This window comes from Leptosomus discolor, chromosome 5 (assembly GCF_034619465.1).
Source record: "Leptosomus discolor isolate bLepDis1 chromosome 5, bLepDis1.hap2, whole genome shotgun sequence".
Lineage (NCBI taxonomy): Eukaryota > Metazoa > Chordata > Aves > Leptosomiformes > Leptosomidae > Leptosomus > Leptosomus discolor.
The window spans coordinates 42479841-42505184 of record NC_141395.1 but is presented as its reverse complement, the minus strand read 5'-3'; positions in this window follow the sequence as shown (position 1 = coordinate 42505184).

Below are 25344 nucleotides of genomic sequence, written 5' to 3'. Positions count from 1 at the left end.
CACACCTGTGAGGCTGGGGACCAGACAAGCTGCCAAAACCAGTTCCTCACCCACAGCTGAAATAAACCCGGGGCACATGTGAGTGCTCCTTGCATAATTTTTTTTCAGAATAAGTCTAATGTCAGCCAATAGTGATTGAAATGACTGAATAACCTTGCTACTTTGCTTTAAATCCTTTTCTTTTTTTTTTTTTTTCCTCACTCTGCTGCAGAAAGGCTCATTAGTGCCCATGGCCACTCATTTAAATAGACATTATCCATGTAGTAGATGTCAGGGTGTGCTGTCCTGGAAGAGCTACCAGACCTGTAAGATGCTCGAGGCCAGGTTAACAATGCTGCAATGTATTTATCACTTTAGTTTTTCTTTCCTTTTCACCAGATTTTTTTTTTTTTTAATTAAAAAAAAAAAAATTAACAAAATGTAGAAAACTGACATTTTAGAAGTACATGAGATACCATTTACTTGCATAGATCCAGTGCAGTTGACACTGCTGTGTTTACCGGGATGGCCTGTGTTTAGAGCTGCTTTATTAATCTGTAATCTATGGGCTTATCTATTAACATATTAAAGAGCAGTTAGCTGACTGCTTTTGACTGCCACATACTTTACTATTTTTGGTACCTATCATGCAGCTGACCTTCCTGCACCCAGTTCATATTTAAAGGTGGAAAATGAGCTTTTCCATTCTTCCAGCTTCAGATGTACCTCTGCAGGCTAAACTGTCTGGAGCAAAAGGGGTGTCTCCATCACCAGAGGAGGCTGCGACCCTCACAAACAGGTTTAACGTCTCTGCATGCTCTGGTCTCGATTTTTCCTTAGCTCCTGATAACTGAGCTGTTGGGCTTTCCTTGGGGCTTCAGTTCTTTTCCACTTGAGAAGAAGAGAGAGATGCTCACCAAAGAGAGAAGCTAAAGGGGTGGCACAGCCCCATTCTGGACCTGTGAAATACCTGCGAGCTCAGAGCTCCTCCGGGAAACCAGCTCTGCTCCAACGCAAATGGACATAGCTCACCCATGCCCATTGACATGAGAAAGCTCCATCACACCCAGAAACTCCCAAGCTCCACAACTTCCCACGGAAAAACTTGCCCTTTGGGGCCCTGAAACACCTAAAGAAAGCCACTTCTGCATTTTGGCTTGGGGCTGATTGCCCTAGCTCGGATAAAATCAGTCACCTGGGGCTGGCCTCACGTTAGGGAGGAGGAGTAAGATCTCTGCAAGGAAGCAAGAGTTTCTGTGTTATGTCCTGCCTCTCTGCAGCAACCTCTGGGCAGTTAGTAGTGTTTGCTCCAAGGTGCTCTGTTCCTCCCTCACCAGAAAATTAAACAAAAAACAAAACCAAAAATCTTTAAACAGGAAGGAGCTCCCCCCCGGAACATTTCCCCCCAGCCCTGCACTCCTCCACAGCCCGAGCGTCGGCCTCTATGGGGCGGTGGGGTCCATTGCAGCTGGAGGAGGAGGTAGGTTTGTGGGAGCCCCTTGTTAAAATCTTGGCAGCACATCACTGAAAGCGTGGCTAGAAATTGCTGAAAGGCGGAAGCTGCTAATGAGCAGTTGGAGCAGGAAAAAGCAGAGCTGCTTTGACATTTGAAAGGACCATCTAAGCTCTGTCCTCGGCTCTGCCCAGCTGCCTCGTGGGTGGCTCAGAAGAACAAGCACTGGGGGACACCACCAGCATCTCCTGACCCATGAAAGGGCAAGCAGCCAGAGAAAGCCAGCAGCTGAGGGCAAAGAAGGACAGGAGGAAACTGGCCACCACCAGCTGTCCTGGCTGACAGAGCAGCAGAGAAAGCCCATTGCTGTTTCCTTGGGCTCCTCTCTCCTCCCCAGAGGCACTCACACATGAGCCTGGCTTTGCACAAGAAAAGCGTGGAATAAAGGAGCAAGGAGAGGGGAAAAATGCAGGGAATGAGATGTTCTTCTTCGGCAGCTCAAGTGAAATAGATGGGGTTGGGGACGAGAGGTAGCATAGAAGCAGATATGTCCTTAAAGAGTGGCTCTGAAGCTGATGAGGCTCGTGCCAAGGATGAGGGCAGTCATTTCACGTCTCCCTCTATCTCGTGAGCCCCCCATCCTCCAGCCTCTGGGCTTCTCAGACCAACACAGGCTCCAGCTGCCAGACCACATGCAATTCTGACCAGGCACTTGGTTCTCCCTGCTTCAAATGCACACCCAAAGCAGTGGCCCAGTGATGGAAATAGGTTAAGTAAAAACCAGGTAAGGAGGGCAAGGTTGTTACAGATGTGCCATACACTTGTACTGAGATGCTCACAGCAAAAGCCACGTGCAAGTCTTACCCTGCACAAATAGAGCTTGCAAGCTCAGGCTTAGTTTATTTTAGGAGACCATTGTATGACTTGTTACAACTTAACGACTTATGCCATCGGCTGGGCTACGATGACTGACTGTGTATCTGTGCTAAGCTGTTTGGAATGTAAAACATATTGGTGTTTAAGACAAACACGCTCTTATAGGCTGATTGAGACTATCTGGGAGGAAAATATCAATAGGAAGATGGTTCTTCTTCCTCTTGAGAATATGTGAAGACGGTGGATTAGGGCAGCAGGTGTCACATGCAGCGTGGTGTGCAGCATGCTGTGACAATGCTGGCAGTCCATGTGACATGTGCCACTGGTCCGTGACCATCTCTACAGGAATAAATACAACTGAGATATGAAATAGGTTGTAAAAATACCCTTCTGCCTCCACTCCATTTTAGAATAGTAGAGAGTATTGGACAAAGAGAAACCTTTTCTCCTCCCCCGCTTATTTCTGCCAAAATAATACAAATTCTAGTAAAAACACCTTCTCTAAAAATAAATTTATACATCTGCAGCTTTACTCTTTTTCCAGGGGAACTCTTTTGATTTGATCTGCTCAGCCAGCAGTTTCCCTGCTCTCCTTATTTCTCCTTTTGCAGCAAGTACTCAGCTGCAGTTTGCAAACCTCATGAGTGGCAGCATCCCTGCTGGAAGCGACAAATATCATTCTCTGACTCTGGGACTGGGATAGGGCACCAGCAGGTCTTGCCCCATGGATGAGACCTTTCCTACCCGTTTCCCCACTTTACCTGTCCCTGCCCTGTTTAGATTAGGGAGCAAGTTTTGCCATATCTCTATTTAGCTGAGCACAAGGAGGAACGGCCTCCAATTTTTTTTCATCAGTGCAGCACAAAGACTGCAATAACGTTGACTCCTAAGAATAATCAGCAAGTGGATAATAACAGCCATCCGTTATGACTGACTCAACTGCACGGACTAATGCCAGTGGAATTAATAACAGCAAGAAAACCCCTGCTTTAAAAGCATCTATGGTTCAAACTCCTTACTTTTTTTTTTAAAAAAAAAAATAATAAAAAAAAAAACCCAACCAAAAAAAACCTGGGGCCACCCACTAAAAAGCAGAGACAGTTTGCATAAAATCGATGGCATTTTGTGGGCTTCTGGGAACAATCCACAGGACAGCTACAACTGCCTTATGAACTTGGGGTGCTTTTTAATGTTTGATACAGTCATGGACAAAGAGCAGCTGAAACACTTGTAGGCCAGATGTGTACAGCTGTACGTGTGCTGCTGCTGATCATTCTTCAGATTACATCACGCTCCAGATGCCTGACTTCAGAGACGCTTGGAAGGCAGAGCTGGAGCGACTGAACTGCAAGCTTAGGCATTTCTCTGTTCCTGACAGCGATGCCGTGCCTCCTCTGCACGAGATGCTGAGCCCTTTTGTTGTCACCTTAACTTGCACGACGTGACCTCAAAGCAAATAGAGGAAGAAAGCCATTTGGGGAGAGTCATTGGCATCCTCTACCCAGGAGTAATGCCTCTTCGTGATTAGTGTGCTGGGCAGATGGGCTACATGCCATTCACTTTGCGTTTCTACCACCTGAGACCCAAAAAACCATCAACACCTGCCTTTGAATTGGTTTATTCTGGTGTTTCTCCACACTGCAACACACAGCACAGCTTCACCGTCTCTCTACGGGCACACGCATGTGTGTGTGTGTGTGTGTGTGTGTGTGTGTGTGTAAACAAACTACAGTGAAAGTCAAGCAATTTTAATTTTCAGTGGATTCATTCCCCGCAAGAGGTATGACACTTGTGCCTATAACACTGGGAAACAAAATTTGCCTGCCCTGAGAGAGACTTGGAGGTGATTGCTGAAAAAAAAGACTCTGTTTTTTTTACAGTTGGAGTAGGGAAAAAAGTTTTCTGTTTGCTGCATGAGGTTGTGTTTGCTCTTCAAAACTGGCAAACAGATGCTGGAGCAGATTCCCCAAAGCTTGGGGGATTTAATCCTCTATTTTTACACCTATGGATCTTTACTGAGCATCACAAAAAGCCCTTAATGGGAAGAAGCAAGATTGCCCTGTCTCCTTGCCCAGCATGATCAATGTCACCGTGCCTGGGTTTTGGCAGAGCTGGGACTTGCATCCTGGGTGACATTCCCAGATGTTTGCAGAGGAAAGGGTGCTACTTTGGCATCTTCCCCCTAGCATGAGGCAGTGTATGAAGAATGTGTCCTTGATCACCACACCCTGGTCCCTGAAGTTGGTGATCGTGGTTGCTTGGCCCTAGCCAGTTGCCGGGCCCTAGCCCGGCAGCATTTCACACGGCGGCAGGTGCAGGTTTTTGATAACCACCCAGCTCTGAGTAACGGCAGTGATTCAGTCTATGTGTTACTAATCTCCCAGGACTTTTGGAGAGGATTGTACCAGGCCAGGTCTCCATCTGGGATTAATCAACACAGCTTCATTGAAGTTAAGGGGCCAAATTCTCACTTGGAATAAATTGGCTTAACTCCACTGCAGTCAATAAAGCTACTCTGATCTTTTTTTATGGCAAGAATAGTCCCACTCTTTAAAATATGTAGGGTTATAGGGTGCTGCCCTCATGCAGAGGGAGTTACATTTTTATACGCCAAATAATCCCACTGGACTAAGAAGTACTTGGCATCAAGTAAGGCACTCCGGCGTGTGCCGGTGATGCTAAGCACTCTGTGCTTCAGAGAAAGCCACGGGACAACATGCAGGCCTAGGGTGAGCACAGCTCAAGGCAGGAGCCCTGCTGCATGCCATGTCAGCTGCATTCACCTTTTGGGGATCCTGTATGTGACTGATGCTAACACCGTGCCTCTGGGAATGATGACAGTGACTTATTCAACATGATACACATGCTGCTCATAGGCAAGCAAGAGATGCACAACAACTGGAATCTAAGAAAATGCCCATGCTTCATCCTATTTCTTTAAAACTGGGAAAAATACTTCAATATGCGTGATACAAGGCACAGAATCCTGATTGCATCTATAGCTGAAAATTGGTCAGCTTGAAAGATACAAACAGACTCACCATTTTTCATCATTTTGATTTTCAGACCCTTGCATTTCCTGGCTCTCCAAAAATGCGATCCCAGTACTGAAATAGTTTTGCTGCAAACATGGGTAGACAGAAATTCTAAGGAGAAAGAAATCTTTTCTGATATTCTTCTAATTAAGTGTAAATTATTTTCATGAACTTCCTATTCTTTCTCCAAATCTACATTTTGTACCTAGTGAAGAGAGTTGTGATTCAGAAAATTTTGATAGAACACAAATGTCGACAAGCTAAAAATGGGCAATCCTGTGCTTAGCATTTAAATTCCACAAAATTGATGCCTTGGGGAGTGGTACAGGCCTGCCTGTTACTTGTCATGTTTAAAATATTTTCACAGTTTTGAATAAGTGTGCTGGTAGACCACGGTTTGCTTTGCATTCATTATCTGCTAATCCTGGGAGGCTCTTTCTCTCTGTCTTCAATGGTCTGACAGCTACATTAACATGAACACAAGCCTGACAAGAGCCATCCCAGGTCCTGCATCTCTCCTGGGCCGTTTTTTCCAGCCTTCACTGCAAGTACTGCACTGTACAAACCTTCCCAGAAACTTTACAGCTTTCACCTTCCATGCAGATAACATTGCCCATGCTTAAAACCAGCCCATTTCATCCAGCTGCTGCTCTTTAGTTTAATGAGCCCCTTCCTCCCCCCACCTTGGTGTTTATAAGCCCTGCCACCACTCTTTCCTATCTTCTCTCTCATCTCCTTGCTAAGCCTCTTCTCAAGGCCAACTCTCTGGTGCCTGAGGGTGCCCGAAGGCAGTTTTTTTGTCAGGGGATATTTGCAGGACAAGTGGTAGCAGGTAAGGTTACTTGCATGGTTAGAAGGGGTTTGTGAAGTCTGTAGAGGGTTTTTTGCTTGTTTGAATAGCCTGTGCTTCAGCATAGCTTTGTTTGTTTTGCTTCAAACTGCTTGGCTGGCTCTGATTGAACAAATGCTTGAACGGCTGTGTTGATTTTCAGCCCTGTTTGTGCTCCTGGACTGTGCTAGCTACTGGAGGGGCTCCTACTTAAGGTAATGGCAGGGCTTTCTGGAGAGGAGGGTAATAACACAAGCAGCTGTGAATCTCCCTTGGGGCTGGTGATGAGTGAAATATTTTATCATTATTTTTGTGGTTTCCAATGTTGCCATCCTACTTTCGGAGTGTGGCCTCCTGAGAAGATAGCACTAACCCCCTGGTCCTTGTCTGGGCTCTGAGCAACTCGTTTTTCAAAGGCTCATAAGGCTAGCATCACTGCTTATAACTCAGCTTGAGGTTGGCCACCTGCTTTACAGGCTTTCCTGAAACTGTTATGTGGGTGATGCCGGGCAAGCAAGTAACGGGAAGCAGGAAAGAGAACGATCTTACTCACTACCTCTTTAGCAACACACTTCCAGCCTGAATGGTGCTGTGAGCTCCCTGGAATGAGAGCTGTCCAACCCACTGCTCTGCTCCAAGACCCTGCACTCCCATAAACTAACATCCTGAGGGATTTAACTTCCTTTGCAATGACTAACTAATACTTTTTAGAACTGTTATGTGCATCCATGACCTGGGAGTGGACACCGAAGGTGGTATATTCTGCTTGCTGTCTAGCAGCTTTCTCTGTGGCTGCTTCATGTTTCTTTCCTATAAGTAAGCTGTCTACTTCAGGGCTCTCATGTCAGTTTTTTCATCACACTTCTGGAGTTTATGGTTTCACAAAAGGTAAAACAAAGTTGGTCATTCTCTTGCTGTTATTTTTCAAAGGGAAAAAAAACAGTCTCACTCCAGCAAGTTCAAACTCGTAGAGGAAGAAACATGCAAAGATGAAATCTCTGCTAAAGGAGCAAAAAAAGTCAGAGTGTCCTTAGCTTGCCTCCTTTTAGTGAAGTATTTAATCACATGCCCAATGTGTGCCCTTAGCCCTGCTGACTTCAGTGGGATTTAGCACATGCACTAAGGATGTGCGATGTGCTCTGCTGAATTGGAACAAGATAGCAAATAACTACCAAGAACTTGATTTGTATGTAGCATGCACACAGAAGCCTAGAAAAAGCTCTGAAAAATCAGTTTACATGGTCTTTTCCAGTCTGTCATTCTGTGAAAGGCAGATATATGTCTTCTTGTCTCCAGTTGTCAGGGTTTTTTGGATTTCAGTGACTAAACGAATGGGTTAAGTCAACACTTTCAACCAAATTACTGTGGATGACGCAGCTCAACACCAGCTGGCTGGCCTTGTTTAGGTTTGCCAGCTGCAAGCTGGACTTGTTTGAACCTCTGAGTCTGAACTCTGCCAGGTTCCCACTGAGCTAATAACCTGTATTACTGTGGTACTGGTGCAATCTCCTTTTTTTTTTTTTTTTGAGGTGGGGGGGTGGTTGAGCGCTCTGCATCTGTTCCAAACAAAGACTTTGTGCTTTGACTTTGGCAATGTTGTTCCTCTCTGAATTTCACAAGCTATTCCAGGATGTGCAGACCTGAGCTAATCTTGTTCTTCTGTGAATCAGGGGCTTGCTCTGAATTTGCTGCAGGTAGGCTTCTCATCTGTCTGCTTGGGTTTGCAACTGATGTGAACAGCTTTTCTGCTCTATACAACTGAGTTTTACATGCAGCTTATGTTTGCGGTATAGCAAAATGTTTGCTTATATTGTTTCTTCCCCAGGTTAAATCTGCACATGTGTGTTTGTGAAGTGTGAGGGAGGCTGGATGTTACATACAGTGAATGAAATGAAAGTTTTAAAGGCTCATTAAGAAATAAAATTGAATGCAGGTAGGGTATAGGGAAGTATTTGTCTATCTCTGTCTAGGGAAATATGTGTGCATGCTTCTTCTACACACAATACACAGTTCATCAGTTATACTGTATTTAGACTTTAAATATACTGTAGGTGTGGAGGAGCATAGGATGTCTGCAGTGGCTTAATTCAAGCACTTCTGACTCCTCTGCTTTTTACCATTTAAAGATGCTTTTGTTTTCTTTTGGAATTGCTGTTTGCCACTTTTATTCAGGCATGAACGCATCTCATTGTATCTATATGTATGCTGCACGCTTCCCCTACATATGTATGTGCCTATAATGCAGCTCTTGTCCATATCAGCAAATACTGGTGTGCACATGTATACTCATGATTTACTGTAAAGCTGGTGTTCATCTCCTATTGGAGCACAACCATAGGAATATCACTGACAAGCAAAGAGGTACTGGTTTTAAACATCACACTTTGTGGAGAGAGCCTCTGCTTCCACCTGATCCTGATTTCTTAGCAAATGTGATCAGCTGTATTTCTTACTACATTCTTCACTTGAAAGGTAAATAGGTTTCTAAGGATCAACAATTCATTGATTTAAAGGCTCCCTAAAAAGCAGTTTAAATCAACATCAATAAATGAGTGAATGAAATTAAGTTTTAGGAGATGGGCTCAGGGAGACTGGCTGGTTCTTGTGGCATGTGGAAGAAGTAAGAAATGCAAGGGGAAAGGAACTTGAAGTTTCCCCTACATAAATATGGGTGCTGCAGCTGGGAAGGATAAAGACCCTTACCCAGAGCAGCATGCCTGGCTGGGATCTAGTCACTGCAATGTGTCTGAAGCTGTAGCCCACTTGATCTGCAGCTGGAAACATTGCAGTAATGCAATGTTCTTCTGTCCCTGTGGGGCTGCAGGAAGTCTTTGGAAATCAGCGCTCCCCAAATGAAAAGAACTCATTTGCTTGTGCCATGTCCACCAGCTGGAGAGATGTCCTCAGACTGGGGGAGCTGTTGGGCCACACTAGTCTTCTGGAAGTGCACGGATGCACCCTACAGGAAGCTTAACCTGACATCCCACATGATTTGGCTGAACAAAGTGATCTTTGCCCTTTCCATACTTATTTATATTTTTAGTTGACTGCATAATCTGGCCCTTTAGAAAGTCCCTTCAGGAGGTCACACAGCTGAAATAATAGCTAATGAATTTTTAAAAATGATTTGGGAGTTATTAAATACTTTCTTCTTCCTTTTGTTTCTTCCCCTCAGTCCCTCTTTGGCAAACACTCCTGGGTTATTCCACCAGAGTGCTTTCCCTTTCAGGGCAGGTCATACTGCAAAAGCATTCTGATGTGTATGAAGGAAGGACCTACATTCATCTCCCAGGGGTTGCATGATGCCCCCAAGCTAGGTAGGGCTAGAATAAGAAAGCTAGCTGAAGTGTGCTGTATCACAGCAGCTCCGGATCCTAAGAAGAACTGTTGGCACTGCTCTTTCCAGAGCAAGGAATTATGTCTATACTCTGTTTCTGTCATTTCACTCTTTTTTTTTTTTTTTATCTCTGGATATGGGATGGTCTTAAATCTAGGGGATGGGGCTCTTGGACTCATCCAGTATTAAACCATCCAAACTACTTCCATCTATGCTCCCTCAACAAAAGGAGCTGAGATTCTTCCTTTTGTTGGAGCTGTGCCTGGTTACACAAGTTAGGCTCTGGATGCAGAAATTGGTGTTTTATACCTGTTCTGGGGGAATCTGCTCTCCTTCATGTCTGCAAAGATCCTCCCAAGTGCATGGGCTGTGGATGAGATGTTCAGCTTTTGGGGATTCACTGCTGGCCAGGGGATCACATCTCATGAGACCCAGCCAAGTCGTCTTGCTGGCTGAGGATTGCTTTTGGGAGCAAGAGAGCCAAGGGAATGACTGTGGGCTGCCTTTCTGGGAAAGGGAGCTGTGGTCCAGTTCAGGGACCAGAAATCTGTGGAGATGGCCTGGGCCACTGCAGCAGCAGGACATGTATGGGCTGCTCTGAACCATCTTGTGTCTTTTCCTGGACTTCCATGCTTCAAACCTGAAAATGTTGCTTTATCCTTACTTATGCTAGTTGTATGTTATGGATTTAAGTTTTCCCAAGAGATTCAAAGAGCAGTTAAATGATAAAGACTCTCAGATGTGAGTATAGGCTGGCATTCTCAAAAGGATCAAGGAAACTAAGTGCCTTTCAAGAAAAAAATCTCAGCTCTGGCAGGGTTGTAAATCTCTTTGGCCTCCAGTCTGTTCATTGGATCCTGTTGCTTCCCCAATAACAGATCAGAGGAAGGCAGTCTTGGCTGTTTGAAGGCCAAGTTCAGTGTGATGCTCTGGTGGGGAGCAGGCTCTTGCACACAGTGAGGGTAAAGTAGTTTTATCATGCTTCAACTGAATGGTGTTTGACCATGTTAGTCATGATCAAAAAACCCAGCCTGGCTCCCTGTTAGGTGGGAAGCTGTGAACCTACCCTGGTTTGGTAGCAGGCAAGAGTTGAGGGGACCTATTACTCCTGTGGGAGAGCTGGTGGAGGCTTCAGCTTAACTTTAAGTTAAGGTTGGGACCAAGGTGGGAGAGAGAGCAGGGAAACATTACCAGTACCTTGCAACCAGTCTCTTCTCTCAATCTTTCCTCCTTCCCTGTTTTTTGTACCGCTGGAGAAGGTATAGGTGTGAAAATGGTTTTGCTGGTTCCTGGGAGTCTTCCTGCCTCCAGCCTGTCTCTTTTCTTGACCCTGATGCTCATGGCAGGTCTGGCTGCTCCCCCTTCATCCCAGTCACTGTGCCTACAGCATCTGTGTGATGCAGTGCTCTGTGGTCTGCACAGAAAAGTGGAAATCCCTCATGTTAGCTTCATGCCTGGTCAATCTTACCTCCCTTTGTGATGAATCCCAGCCCAAGCTGCTCATTCTGCCTGTTGCCTCTTCCCCACTCTCCAAGGCCCTTAGCTTCCTCTGCTGTTGGTCTCCTGAGCAACTTCTCTGGGTCTGCTCCTCCTTCCTGCGCTTCAACTCCCTTTGGTCTCTCTGTGCTTTGCTCCATCTCTTGCTTCTGGCTAGATGAGAGCACAGGAGATGATCCCAGCTCTTGGTTCAGATTCTCTCAGCTTTGTGTTGTGCTTTCTCCCAGTTTGGGGCTCCTCACTGTCTGGCTCAACTCAATGCCAGCAAAGGACAGGGAGATGTATGTGAGTATGTGTGCTCCTGTCAGCTCTCTGAAATTGCTGACTGCACTTCTTAAGGCTTCTCCTTGCACAAGGCTTCAAAAGCAGCACAAAATTCTCCTCCCATGTAATCGGTGTGGGTTTGCCCTGCCCCAGAGGAAGCTGGTGCTTAAATCCCCTCTACTTCCCTCCCACCACTAGGCATCATCTGTTATAGTTACTGCAAAAACGTGCATCTTCCCAAGATCCCAACTTATTTCTCAGGAGGGACTGCAGCATGGAGAAGAATCCTGCAGTTTCATGTGTGTCTGTAGCAAGCAAATGCCAGTGTATTAGGAACTACAGCAAAGTGGGGAAAAAGGAATAGGTGAGGGTACAGAAGCACACCTGAAAATGTCCACAATTTGGGAATACTGCTGACTTGAAATCTGTAATGTAAAAATCTTGATGTTTTCTGCTTCCCTTTCTGCACCAGGAACCTCTCTTGTTGTTGTGATGTCTAGATCTAGCCTTGCTTTACTGGTATTTTATTGAAGTAATTTTTAAAATGTTATTAATAGAGTATGTGATGTCTTATTTGATCAATCAATGTAGTATTTTTAACAGGGTATGTTTTTAGTCTTCAAACTTTAGGTAGAAAAGCTTGAACACATGATCTTTGAAGAGTTCAAAACTAGAGCTTGAAGTATGGTTTCTGAAATCCTGTCTCAGTTCCTGCTGATGGGGGGTGGAGGGGGGCTGGCAACTGCCTGGGAACAGGGAGGAACCGGGGGCACAAGGTGTTCAAAGCTGCAGAAACACGAGGGCTTTCACAGCAAGGTGGGGAGAAATACTCCAGGTATCAGCATGGTTTTTAACACAGAAGTTCAATCTTGCATTTGACAGCAGTTACCACCTGCACAAATGGAAGTGAGGAGGGTTGCACCCCTGATCTAGGAAGGCAGGGGAGAAAATTAAGCCAAGAGATGTTTGGGTCTGAATTATTATCCATCAGCACTATGCAGGCAGTTCTGTCTTTGCCCTGAGTTTTGCATCTGTGCTGACCATAATGGTGACTTTTTTAAATGCATCCCCATCTCTAAAATCTCTGGTGGTTTGTGAACCACAGCACTGCTCGTTTAAAAGCATGCCTAAATATTTAAGGGAAGTCTGATTTATGCTGTAAATGCTTGCTCATCAGTTTTCATTTTAATCATTGCAACTGTTGGGACTCTAAAGCCCCCTTGACTCCCCTGGTCACTTTACACTGCTTTTTAGCAATTCTGCTTTAACTGGAGACCTCGGGATGGCTCTGGCCCAAGTGAACTCCTTGAGATTCTTGTGCAGTATTCTCCTGGTGGTACCCTGAGATCAGCAGATGCTGGCCTTTCTCTCAACTCCCACTCAGAGCCTCAAATCCCAGGGCAAGCTCTCCTTCCGCTGCTACACCCTGTGCTTTGAAGATAAAAATGATTCAACAAGGTCTTGGGGGTTTGTAAGTTTCAGCTGCCTTCAAAAATTCACAGGGGTTTCCAAAACTGAGATAAGGACACCTCCATACACAGCCTGCTCTGTGTCTTCAGCGCCAGCCCTCTGCAGAGCTTCCTTGACACTGTATGTTTACTCTGCCTGCATAGTAAGACTTGTCTGCTCGTGGTAAAGCTAATTCTCCCATGAATGCTTCTATCTACCTGTATGCGATGCCCGTTTGCAATTATGCACTGAGCTCTTCCTGAATTATGCAGCTGAGATGTCCTTTGCCTTTGGCCTGGCACTTCTAGACCCACCCAAATAGCAGCAACCAATCTGCCTGTGGATAAACAATTTGGGATTATAATGGCCAGGATGAGTCTGTGCAACTCCAAGGAGTGTCTGGGTGCAAACCACCCTCCTGCACAAAGTGGGTGCAGATGCCTGTTGAACTAAGCTTGTTATTGTCTTCAGCAGGAGAAGGGTTTGGCCTGTATATTGGTTTTTTTTATTGTGCTGTGGCTGTGCAGCCTCTCTCTGTTGTTTAGAAAGTTGTTGCTCGCCTTTGCTGCATTGTGCTGCCTGGAGCAGTCCCCAAAGAGCAGCACAGCCTGTTCTCTTCGTTATCTGCTCTGCTAAAGTGTGCCTGCCTCTTTGCCTTTCATGTCTGCAGCTTTTTTATTTTTTTTCTCCCTCCTCTTTAAGTCACTTGTTTTGTGTCACTTTTTTTTTCTTGATACTAACTCCACCGCAAGATTTTCCAGATTTGTTTTTCTGACTCTGGAGGGATGTTTTGTCATTTGTTTGTTTTGCTGCCCAGAATACAAAAGGTTAAACAGTCTGGAGAACTTTATTCTGTATTTACTGCCGAGGTAGGATTCTAAATCAACAGTAGGTCATGTATTGGAGTGACTCACAGAGCTGCTTAACCTTTTTCCTTCCGTTTTGTTTCTCTCCAAATCTGAAGTGCACATCTGCAATTTAAATTGCTGAAATAAGAAACTGTGAAAGGCATATAAATTGCTGTAGATAGGCTGCTCAGCCTGGCCCTGCTGCAGAGCTGGTTTCCATTTGGCAGCTGTCAGATCCCTCTGGGATGAAAAGAGCACCTAAAAATATTGGGTATCAAGAGGATGTTCTGCACTGTGGGGGGATAACCAGCAAGGAGGATGTGCTGGCTGGGAGGCACAGGGCTGAGCAGAGGAAAAATAAAGTCTGGCTGCATGTGGATCCCTTCTGTTTGTAGGAAGGTCTTGTCTCATGGGGAGGTTACAAGGTGGGCAGGCAACAGGCTCTCAGAGGATAAGTATTAGCATTTGATTTTCAGAGGGGAAGCTGAGGCACCATCCATTAACCACAATTGTATGGGCAAGTTGGGGCTGAACTGAGAGTAGGTTTGGCCTGGCCCCTTCATTTTGGGCACAGTGGAGATGAGTATCCCCAGGGTGGGCTATGGGAGCAAGGCAAGCAAAGCCTGCTGGCCCCATCACATCAAAGGGCGTGCAGTAACGGAAGAGTTGCTGGGCTTACAATTAGCCCAGAGACTCTGGTATAAATTGCCCCAACAAAGGACCTCAGCTAGCTGGCCAGAGCAGAGCCAGCCCAAATGTTCCATGGCACTCAGGGCACAGGGGTGCACAGTCTTATCCAAAAACAGCACTGCAAAATGGGCTGGAGATGAACAGAGAAGATGGGAGCAAGCATGGGGGCTTGTCCATCAACCATCATCTCTGCAGGAGCTACCAGTTTGCTGTCCTGCAAAACACCCCATTTCCTAGCAGCCAAGTGTATGGTTATGGACCACCCCCCCTTTTCCCTTAGCAGCAAAGCAGGAGTGAGATATCTCCACTCCCAAACTGCAATCAGAACCCCACATTTCTTCTATTCAGCAGCTCTTGGTGATTCTCTTCGAAGAAATTTATGGAACAGACAAATTTGGGTTTTTTTGTCCCTCTCATTTCCCTAACCAGTATCTTGATTATATGCTGTTTTCAGGTGTCTAAGCTTAAAATGCTGCTTTTGGGCAGGAGCTGCTGGGCAGACTGGTTCTGCTGGGCCACAGCTGGGTCTAGCCTGGTGCTGAAGTGCTGCAGTGCATAGAGACCTGTGGGTACAGCATCTCAGCGGGGCTCAGCCTGTTAGCGTGCACACCAATCTTTACATTTTAGAGCAGTTCAGTCCCTCAGCGAAGACAGATGCCTTCTGGCAGACCTGTGGACACCAGCAGCCAGGAGTGATGCTCAATCTTTGCCTGGACCATCTCTGAGCTGCTGGTAGGAACGGGCTGCATCCTGGCAGATGTTTGTCACACTGCTACCACCTGATCCACATTACAAGTTGTGATGTCAAAAAAAAAAAATTTGTTTATTCAGGCTGCAACCTGCTGCTCCTGGCTGTCAGCCCACAGTATTTTCTGCAGTCAGGTACAGGGTAGCTGCATTCACTGCACTGTAGGGCAGCATGCTGTGGTTGCAGGACTAGGGCCTCCCTGCAAGGAGGCCTGGGAAGCTTGAGATAAGCTTTTCTTGTGTTTAGACCACAAATTACCTTGCTCTTGAAGCCTGACAATTCTATGAGGTTTTTCCTAATGAAAGGACTGCACTGCATGAACTGCTGGGAGTACTCTTTTTCAAAAAAATTTTGTTGTTTATTGAAGTGGCTGTTGATAAAGGAATGGAGTAAACCTGTACTTGTTTTGTTTGGAGCTGATCTAAAATATCTTAAGATGAGGACAGTACAGCCTTAATCATATGCATACAAAAATACACCAGAGAAAGTAATGAGATTTTTTTAAAAAACTACTCACCTTTTCTATATAGAAAGAGTATATTGACAACTGCCTAAGCATCAGCTGGTTGATGTACATGAAAAGGTTATTTCCAAGAATCTGAGCGGCAGCACTTGTAGTGTGACTTGCCTGTGCCTGCTGCACGGATCTGCCAAATGCTTTTGATCAGAAGCTGCTGCACGGTGTCCATGAATACTGCTCAGGGCATCCCCCTTGTGAGGCAAAATGTTTCACCCTGAATGACGTGGCTGGCAAAGCAGATGGTAGCTGTGACTGCAATGTGGTGGAAGAATGCCACTTGGCATTCTGACCCTAAATTAAATAACCTGGGAGGATGTTGCCCTGATGGTCACTGCTGTGGCATGTGCTTGGTGCAAAATTCAGGTATGTCTTGCTTTGTGCAGTGAGGCAGCTCCTGGCTGCTCCCAGATACGCTGCATGCTCCCTGTTAGACATACATGAGATGTGCCCCTTGGATGCAACCTCAAACCCACCTTACTCTTTAATAGTGTATCCTGCCCTCTAGTGCCAGCAGATGCTGAGTCAGCAAGAGCCCAGGAGCAAGCTGTGCTGCTCCTGTGGCTTTCCACCTTTGTCATCAAATAAATCTCTCTGAGCCTGGGAAACTGCTGATTATGGGGCTGCTGGGGTAGGGAGAGCTACTAAGTATGTTTGTGCATCATCGGGATGTTTGTGCAACAGTTTGGGGACTGTGTACCTCAGTACAGCTTTGAGCAAGCACGGCTTCTTGGAAGTATCTTTTGGAGATGTTTACAAGGAAAATGAGCTTTATCATGGAAATAAGAATACACATGGCAGGCTATGTGGAAGAAGGCTTTGGAGGTCAGGATGTTGTTTCTCTGATGAGCTTAAAAATAAATCTTGAAGCCTGGGGAGTGCTTGGCTGTCATGTAGGGGACAGATAGAGTAGGGGTAACACCTGGAAACAGGTCTCCTGCTTTTCTCCTAAAGAAAAGGAAGAAAAATATTCTGTTTAAAAAGAAATCTGAGAGCCTTTTGTTTCATTACCCACTCTGCTGTGAGGGGAGTGGAAGTTTCCCCCAGCCATTGCCTGGGACTTGCAGGGATGCTCCTGGCAAGTGTCTGCTGTGAGCCAGGCACAGTCCATCAGGGCTTGTCAAAGCTCCTCCATGCTCATCACCTCTCCCTCCCTCCTCCTGATGTGACCTTTCCTGCTGTTTTTAAGACCCCAACAGGAAAAAGCTTCAGTGTTTGCCATGCAAGGACAGAGGCTGTGGTGGGTTGGTCCTGGCTGCAGAGCTGTGCGTGTCTCCAGCCGGGCGGGATTGGACCCGCCGGGGCTTTTGCACAATTTCCTGGGTTATTTCAAGCTGTTGGGAAGGTCCAGCCATGGGAGTGCCGCCGGGGCCATGAATGGGAGGGGCGGGCAGCCTTTTTGTACAGAGCAAGGCTGCAGAAAACAAGGGAAAAATATTTTGTATAAATTACTCTTCTCCTCTGTCCCCTTGTCTTGGACCAGAAATGTTGGAGGCTGGGGAAAGGCGGGGCAGGGGGAAAACCCTGCACAACACAAACCCTGAGAGGTCACCCATAGTTTTCCTCTGATGCACGACAGAGTGTGAATGCTGGCGTAGCTGTTAGGGTGGGTTTGTTTCTTTAAGGTGTCTCCCAGAAGGAGGATCAGCAAAATGCAATGTGGCAGCTATGGTAACTCCTCTTGGCTTTTGGCACAGCCCTTGCTGATCACACAACTTGCTAGTGAAGAAGGTACAGCTGTCCAGGCCTTGGCAGGGATCCCCACCCTCTGCTTGCAGCCAAATGTTGTTTTTCTTTCTTTTTTTTACTTTCTTTCTGAAGAAAATGAGGGGGACAGCTTCATCTGCCTCTCAGCCACATCTGATGCCTCCTGGACATGCTGGGGTAAACCTTGAAGGTGCACATCCCTATGTCGTGCAGGGATCTTGGCAGCCAGCGAGGTGGAGAGCCCAAGTTTGAGGGCTCCTGTCCTGCTGTGAGATGCTGGAGCCGATGCAGGGAGGACTGGGGTTAAAGGCTGGGGTCTCAGCAGTGCCTGCAAAGGGCTGAGTACTTGGGCTGCAGCTGTGTTCAGGGGTGATTTGTCTTTCCCAGAGTGGGCATTGTCATGCATATCTGAAGAAATAAACCAGCTGGAAGAGGCAATCTTTCTTTCGTGGGGAAAAAGTTCTGCTGTATGTTGCACCACTGGGCTAACAACATTTGTGAGTCACTTCCCTGCTAGTGCCACAGCTGGGGAGCTGCCGGTGCCTCACCAGCCATGTTTGCACCTACAGAGCACAACTGAGCAACTCAAAAGTCACCAGTGCCCTAGATTGTCTCGGCAACCAAACTCCCTGCAAAGCTTTAGGCATCAAGTCCTGGCCTGGGCTCTCTGCAAGAGGTTCAGGAAACTTTCTCTCTTCCTCTCCCTCTTTGCATCCACCATGGCAGTGTTGGCCCTTGCCTCCCAAAGCACATTTGGGCTATGTTAGCCTTGTCCCATGAGAAAGGACTGTGCTCAGCTCCAGGGCATGATTGACACCACCCCTTCCCCAGGAGCTTGCGCCATGCTTGCTGCCTGCACTGCTGCTGGACTGCTGCATGGCCCCCATAGCTTGTCCACACCGGGGGCTCCTGCCAGCCCCAAGTGACAAGTTGATTGTGCCAACAGCATGGGCAAATGCCCTTTGACAGGGAGGGTGCAGTTTGGAGGATGTCTTTAAGATGCAATGTTAAGACAGGCTTATATTTGTGTTGCTCAGCATAGGGTGCTACAGCTTGCATGGATGAGCTCCTATTTGCATGCAATGGGAAAGCTTGGATGGAATTGCTCCTCTGAGGCTCTCCAGGCTTCTTTGTCAGGCTGGGGGTGCTGGCGTGGCACAGCAGGAACAACCAAAAAGCCCCTTGTTTTGAAATATTTTGGCTGCATGTGTGCCTGAAATAAGGAAGAGCTGAAGGGCAGGCTGATCAGTGCAGTGGATGAGTAATTTGAGGGGGCAGCCTAGGGGTTTCCTATCTAGAAAGAGGTTTGGCTTTTTAAAGTAATGCAAATATTGCTGGAGCTGTGTGAGAACTTGGGTAGTAGTGTTTAAATGAAAGATTAGGAAAGAACAGCACTGGGGAACAAAAATACCAGCCGTGCAAATGGGTTGCAATGTGAAATTGGGGCATTAGGAAATAGTGCCAGACGTGCTATAAACAAAAGGTTTATTTTCTGTAGGAGCAGGGATGAGTGGGCAGATCCAAAATGTACTTGGGACTTGTATGCATACTTGCTCAGGTGCTATGTGGTTCTTCTAAAAACCTTTCTTATTGCAGCAGAAAATGGGCCAATAATGATATATTTGAGAACAATAAACTAGTATCAAAAAAGAAATACATTGGAAGACTGTTGCTTTTTAAGCCAGGTATTTATCTTTTGTTCTTACATAATTCACAGCTAAGAAACAGCTGCAATTTTGAAGCCGTATCTGTTCCCCTTCAGTTCCTCAACCACTTAAAAGTATTTACCTTTTGCTACCCACTGAGAGTAAAAGTATTATTGCCTGATTCACAAAATAACAGTGCTTACAAGTAAAATTTTCAGATTAACTCAGTCCTACTGAAAATCAGTGTGTTTTGAGCTCCCAATTCACAGCCAGAGATGTTACCCTGTATCCCCAGCCCTCTGAGCACATGGCATTCGTTGACCAGGTGTACCTGAAATTATATTTTGGGGTGATGGGGTCTTTTTATGTCACTCTCCACCACTAATTTCCCTGGCATGAACATGTAAAACAGTGGTGAGCTGCTCCTTTGTGCTCATTAGGTTATCACAAGGAATATTGATTGTTAAGGTGTGTGTTTTCAACACTTCTGAGGGATGGCTCAAAAGGGGTGCTGCTATCTCCCTTGCTCTTGGGGTATAAACTGCAGCTTGAACAGTGCAAAGCCTGGTGCTCTGAACCACCTCTCGGTATCAAAACCCAAGTGCAAGCTCACCACTTCTCTATGGGGAAGGTGGTGAGAAAGCAGACACTCAGCTGTGCTCCAGCTCCCTTCCAATAGCAAACATTTCAGAGCCGTATGGGATAAAAGAGATTATTTAGTGCTGGTAATAACAGGAATCTATTAAACAGCCCTTCTCATGGCAAAGGATGAAAAATTTCTTGCAAAATATCTGGTTGTTCAGTGCATAAAAACCTCCGGAAGACAGCTTTGAATGCAGAGATTGCAGGGTTGTGCCTGAAGTGTCATGCTTGCAATTAGAGGCAGCAAAAAGGACTCGGTGATATTAGAAATTCCCTGAGCCCATCAGGCAAAATAATAAACTAACAGATGCAGAATAGCCATCTTATGTGTGTAAAAAAAAAAAAGACATTAATATGTTGTGTGCACAGATTTTTAAGACTGTATTATCTCATTTGCCCTGCTTTTATCATATAGTTTTATGCCCCAGTATCTTACTGGGTAGATTCCATGGTGGTGGTTCCCTGGTACTCCCAGAGACACTACCACAGCTGAAAACTCTCTGATTCCATGCAGGTGCTCTTGCACAGGCTCAATTTCTGCCACCAACCCCACACCACAGCACCTGCTGATGACTGGTGTGCCGCAGCCCACTGGGCAAGCTTGCCTGCGCTTTTTGTGCTGGGGAAGAAAGGCTTGAGCTCACATGATTTGGCAAAAGACACCTGCAGGATGCAATTTCGTGTGTATGTGGCGCAGAGGTGGTGCTGGGCAACCTGGTGGGAAGCATGCAAGAGTGACAAGGAGATAGGTGCTCAGGTTTGACACGCTCAAAGCTATTTTCCCCATCCTAACTCAGGTTGAGTAATGGTTTGATTGTGCCCTGGATGCTTTTCTCCTGGAAGCCCCACTGTGCCCATAGCAATGAAACCATGTTTCATTGCTGGTCCTCTGCATTTCACCGTGCTCCATTTGACAATGAAAAGCTGTTTCATTGCTTCTCTGTCCTGAGCCCATCCTGGGCAGTTTTTTTGTGCTGGGGGCTGAGCATGCTCCCAACAGCATCCATAGGCTGATGGCACAAGCGTGTCAGGGTGCCGCAGTGCTCCTCAGGCATGCTTTCTGCAGAGGGATTAGTCCTTTCTTGTTCTTTACCAAAGACAAACCACCCTATTACCAATGGCAAATTGTATGCTGGGAAGCATATGCCTGTTCGCCTCTCTCCTTATTTTTTTGTTGAGATTTTTTTTCCTAACATCCTCATGATTTTCTGAGCCTCCCTTCCCGGCCAGGAATTCCTTCTAATGAGCCATATTACTCAGCGAGATTTCATCACAGTGCACATGAAACACGGCATAAAGGCCAGTCTTAAATGTGCGTGTTTGTGGCTGTGCAAGATCCCTCCGGCAGATCAACCTTATTAAGGAGCTTGGTGTTGGGGACACTGGATGTGGATGCGTCAGAATCCTCCAGCCATGCAAAATACCACTTTCTGTGTAAAAGCCTCTCCCTGGTTCCATCCTACCCTACTGATTTTTCCAAGATGGATCAGCTGATTTTTTTTTTCTAACAGGAGCATCAGTACAGCCGCTATCCCCCTGTGTCTCTTAGCTGAGCAATTAGGTTTGTGTATGTTTAAGCACAAACATATGATTTTTAAAGGAGGCCCAAACTGCTTAAACTGAAGGCATAATCACATAAATTACTGCATGATGATTTTTGATGTCTAAATTAATCCAAAACCTAATACATACATTTTAAAGTGTGTGTTTGGCAGATCTAGTATCTCTTAAGGAAATAGTAAAGCTGCCTCTTGCGGGTGGCAGTTAGCAAGGCAAAGCTATCTTATTAAGAATTAAATTAAAGCTAGTGTAGGCTTACTGGACCTCTTCCAGTAAATATACATCAAGCTGAACCAGTAGACATCTGTCTCTTCCCTGCCTCTGCTGCCTCTTTTTCTGTTTTCCAAGCTGTGGTTAAAAGATGGAGAGGAGAAGATGGGAGGAAGAGGAGGGACTATAGTTCACTTCCAGCTCTACCGTACAGTGCGTGGCACAAGGGTTATTTTCTTTTTGTCTGATCACTTTTGCAAGCTGTGTGACACTGGCTCTGCCTAACTCCCATTGAAGCAAAAAAAAAACCAAACAAACAACCAAAAAACAAACCACAAACCCAAATGGCATCAAGACTCACAAACAAAGCCCCTGGGAGAGGTCTGGGTTTGCCTGGCTGCCCCCTTACCAGGGAGACCCTGGGCAGGCACAGGCAGCCCTGCCTGCAAGCAGGGTGAAAACCTGTGTACTGACGAACACCCACCGGCTGCTGGCTTGAGAAAGCGTCTGGGCTGCCCTTCCTGGGTTTGCTTTGGAGGATTAGATCAAAATGTCCTTTCCACCTAAAAGGCTCCAACCTCTGGGAGGACTGTCTGGAGAGATCAGGGATCTAATGGCCTCTTTGAAACCCTCTTGTTAGCAAGAGGGCTTAACAGTTGGGGTTGCTTATTTAACATTTTTACAGGAATGGTACTAAAAGCCTCCTTGTCCTGTTTGCACCCTGCTCCGGTAAGATCCTCCTGTCTCCAGGTTCCTGATGCTGCTTCCCATGATGTGACGGCTCATTTTTCAGAGGAGAAAGGCTGATTTTTTTTTTTAAAAAACTTCCCCCCCCCCCCTCTTCTCAATGAAAAACCCTCCTTATTGCTAAATGTTGAAAGCCTTGGACTCTAAGGGCAACAGACTGTAGAAAAATTTCAAAGGGAGATTATCTGTTTTACCAGTCAACCCCCCCAAGGAAGTCCTGCTTTAATGCAAGAGGAGAGGCACATCCCAAAGAGCTACGAGAGCCCTGATCCCCATCTTGCACACCCATCCACATGCATGCAGAGAAGATATAAGCACCAGAAGTGCCAGGGAGGTTGAGCAGAGACTAACAAAGAGCCCAGTGGAGTGGGTGCTTGCTGGAAAAGAGCCTCTTTGCTCCTTAAGTGGTTCCCCTTACGAGGAGAAGGACAAGGGCATCACAAAAGCTGGCCCTGATGGCAAAGCTTCTGTACCCTGGTATGGGCTGTGTGGACTGGCTGCTGTCAGTTGGGTCTGGCATGGAAGTGGTTAAAGAGATGGGCATGAGGGTAAGGGCTGCCTTGCTTTAACTTATGGGCTGGCTGAGTTAACTTGTTATTTGTGTATGATTAGTTGTCGTTGCTGAGTGGTCATCTTCTACAACTACAAATGTAGTTAAATGCTGGGGTGCCTAGAGTTCCCCCCCCCCAGCAAATATTTCTGCTGGTTTAATTCTTGAGAACTAATCATTAATTAGCATGAGGCTGCTGATATCCAGCTGGAGGACTTCTTGGTTTTCCTCACTTCCAAATTTGCTTAAGTAAATCATAAGCGGTGGTGTATAGCACTCTCTCCAAGTGATTTAGAGCAGCCCTACTGAGATGTCTGATGGGATTGTCAGCTAGCAAGGAGCAGCAACGTTGCTTGGAGCCATCTGAGGATCTGGCCCAGCATGTTTTTCATGGCACAGCACTTTATTTTAATCAGCATTTTTTTCTCCTTCCTAATATTATACGAAACCTGGAGGGAGAGGAGGGGGAAAATCTACCCAAAATGTGTGCTTTCCCTGACCGGCAGCTGTAATTCCCTGATTACATGTCGAGCTCACTTTGTGCTCAGGATTGTGGTGGCGTTCCCTTACATGGTTGTGGCCTCATCAGACTATTCCTATGACTCTACAGCAAGACATAAATTCTGGAGATTTCAGGCCTGGAGATTTCAAAGTCAGGCTGAACCACATGGAAATGATTCTCAGAACTACAGCTATAAAAATAATTAGATTGCTAAGGGGAAAGAGTGACAAGAAATGTCCCCAGAAGAGATTTTAGTGGTGGTTACAGGATCTGGCCCAGCTCTAAGAGGCTGCTGTGATGTCCAAGACTAATTTATCACTGCTACCTATAACTCTATGAAATATGCCCCAAAATATGCCTAGGAATGTGAAGGGAGGCTGCAAAGGAGAAGCATTACAGTCTTCCCCTTCGTGTTAATGAGGATGCTTTGTATGCTTTTAAAATTAGAGCTACTCTGCACAGATGACCAGTGTGAGGATGACTAATTTGGAGACAAATTATGTCTGCTTAGCTGAAATGTATGCCTTGACTGTTCCCTTAATGACCTTTCAATGCACATCTCTCCCAACAGGACTTTTACCGCAGCCTTAGCTCCAGCGGATCAAGTAATAACATGCTTTTGCCACTCTTCTAAGCGCTCCTTCGGTTTCGATCCAACGTTTTCCCTCCACCATGCATGTGCCTAACCCATCGTTATTGGTAACTGGTTTATATGCATCTAGCTCATGGCAGATTTGTCTTTCACACGTCTGCTGCTCCAGAGCAGTTTCCTTGCACCCTCTCTTTCAAAGGACTCTGAGCATGAGTATTTTCTGGGTGGCTGCAATGTATTTGCTGTGTGCTGTGTAACAGATTTATTCTTTCCCAAGAAAGACATGAACATAAACAGAAGATCCAAAATGCATTTTGCTGGGCTTTTAAATGCAGTAAGATGAACACCCCCCCCCCCCCCACCCCCCCCCCCCCCCGCTACAAGCCTATTAATGTCAATACCAAACTTTACAATCTTTTCTGTCAGGGAAGCATATTTACATTTTTCTAAGGATGCGTATAGAAAAAATAGGGCTTTTGGGACAAAATGGGGTCTATTTCCAGTGTCACAACACACCCAGTTAACTGTACTGCTCTTGCATACTATAGAATTAGGTTGTTCCCAGGGCCAGCAGAGATAAATCTGTTTGCTTCTTTAAGGACAACATGAAATAGCATGCTAGCATTTTGTACTGGAAACAGCGCTGGAAGTCTGAAGGGGCAATTGTAAGGGGGCTGTGTATCATGCGCATGCATCGCATGCAGCTTCCCCAGCACTAAAAAGATGGGAAAGGCATTATTAGTTCCAGCCCAGGGGAGATAAAGGGCTCATCCCAAGCCCTGCTGTGGTGAGTGGGAAGAAGGTAGTTGTTAGCAGACTGGTCTCACTGGTATGAGGGTTAGAGCTACATTTTCCTTTACACTTTAGTGATGCTCCTGACATCCTAGTTGGACAGGATTCCTACTAAATGGAATAACAGGAAGTGTATTTTCCTTCCTCCTGGATTTTTTGCACTTTAGAGCATCTTAAATGTTTTGAAAGAAAAAGAGAAAGGTGGCTGCAAGGGAAAGGGGCACAGGTGTTGGTGATGAGGACGGGGAGACAGGGGAGGAAGGCTCAACTTTGCATATGCCTGCTGAAAGATCCTGTTGCACTAATTCAAGTGCAAAGCTGTGCCTGTTTCTCTTGAAACTACAGGACCAAGTCGTCTGTAATTCTGCTGAGCAGAGCAGGAAAACCTCTCGTGGCCAGAGGAGTGAGCAGCAGTGACCTGCTGGCATTCACAGAAGCCAGGTGGCATTTTACCAGTTCCCAAGGCTCTGATTTTTCTAATAAAAAACCTCCTCTAATTTTTTATACCTTGTTTTGGAGCCAAAGGGGAAAGACTGCTCCTCCAAGGAGAAAATCTTTCTTTGCCTACTTCTCCCCAAAACCCAGGGAAAAGGGAGAACGGCTGCGGCAATCCAGCTCAAATGACTCTCACCCCTTCATGCTTACCCAACGTTTGCAGTGTGCGCTACTCCCTAGAAAAGGCAGGAGCCAATCCCAAATTCAGGTAGTTATTTCTTAAGTTTGGGTGGTTTTTGTTTGGGTTTTTTTGCCATTAAGACTGTGCAGGCTGCTCCCGTGTTATGCATTAAAAACTCCTCTGGCTGGGATAGACCCAGGCAGAACTGTGTCACACCACCCAGCTAAGTTTGCCCATTTTAGAGGGTTTCTTGAGAAT